This window comes from Triticum aestivum, unplaced genomic scaffold (assembly GCF_018294505.1).
Source record: "Triticum aestivum cultivar Chinese Spring unplaced genomic scaffold, IWGSC CS RefSeq v2.1 scaffold73809, whole genome shotgun sequence".
NCBI classification, from domain to species: domain Eukaryota; kingdom Viridiplantae; phylum Streptophyta; class Magnoliopsida; order Poales; family Poaceae; genus Triticum; species Triticum aestivum.
The window spans coordinates 1-977 of NW_025296840.1; the positions used below are offsets into that span (position 1 = coordinate 1).

Here is a 977-nt window from a genome sequence, read left to right on the forward strand (position 1 = left end):
AGAGTAGTACTAGGATGGGTGACCTCCTGGGAAGTCCTCGTGTTGCATTCCCTTTTTAATTTTTTTGCACCGCGTGCAAAACAAAACGCACGAGCGCGACGTATGTTTAGCACGTTTTATTATTTTGCACGTTTACGGTAAGTTTTAGCTCGCTGCTCATTATTCACGCGTCTAGCGGCGGCAAGCGTGTTCTGAAAGGGGTCGAAACCATGGTAAATAGGCACTGGTGCAGTTGAACCGTGGTAAAACTCGTCTCCGTAGTTGAGCGGGAGCGGCCAAAGGAATGTGCAATCGTGTGTGTAGTGGAGCTGGGAGGGGCAAGCATAAGGGACGAAGACGGGGGGTAACATGTCGGATGCGATCATACCAGCACTAAAGCACCGGATCCCATCAAAACTCCGAAGTTAAGCGTGCTTGGGCGAGAGTAGTACTAGGATGGGTGACCTCCTGGGAAGTCCTCGTGTTGCATTCCCTTTTTAATTTTTTTGCACCGCGTGCAAAACAAAACGCACGAGCGCGACGTATGTTTAGTACGTTTTATTATTTTGCACGTTTACGGTAAGTTTTAGCTCGCTGCTCATTATTCACGCGTCTAGCGGCGGCAAGCGTGTTCTGAAAGGGGTCGAAACCATGGTAAATAGGCACTGGTGCAGTTGAACCGTGGTAAAACTCGTCTCCGTAGTTGAGCGGGAGCGGCCAAAGGAATGTGCAATCGTGTGTGTAGTGGAGCTGGGAGGGGCAAGCATAAGGGACGAAGACGGGGGTAACATGTCGGATGCGATCATACCAGCACTAAAGCACCGGATCCCATCAGAACTCCGAAGTTAAGCGTGCTTGGGCGAGAGTAGTACTAGGATGGGTGACCTCCTGGGAAGTCCTCGTGTTGCATTCCCTTTTTAATTTTTTTGCACCGCGTGCAAAACAAAACGCACGAGCGCGACGTATGTTTAGCACGTTTTATTATTTTGCACGTTTAC

At 49.6% G+C, this 977-nt stretch overlaps 2 non-coding genes across 2 annotated transcripts; both read left to right on the top strand.

The window, feature by feature from the left end:
• The first annotated feature begins 353 nt into the window (after positions 1–353).
• Positions 354–472, top strand: LOC123179086 (5S ribosomal RNA). Its single transcript, XR_006490095.1, has one exon. It is a non-coding gene; the product is annotated as a 5S ribosomal RNA (ribosomal RNA).
• A 301-nt stretch (positions 473–773) lies between these two features.
• Positions 774–892, top strand: LOC123179085 (5S ribosomal RNA). The gene has a single exon (XR_006490094.1). It is a non-coding gene; the product is annotated as a 5S ribosomal RNA (ribosomal RNA).
• The last annotated feature ends 85 nt before the right edge of the window (positions 893–977 follow it).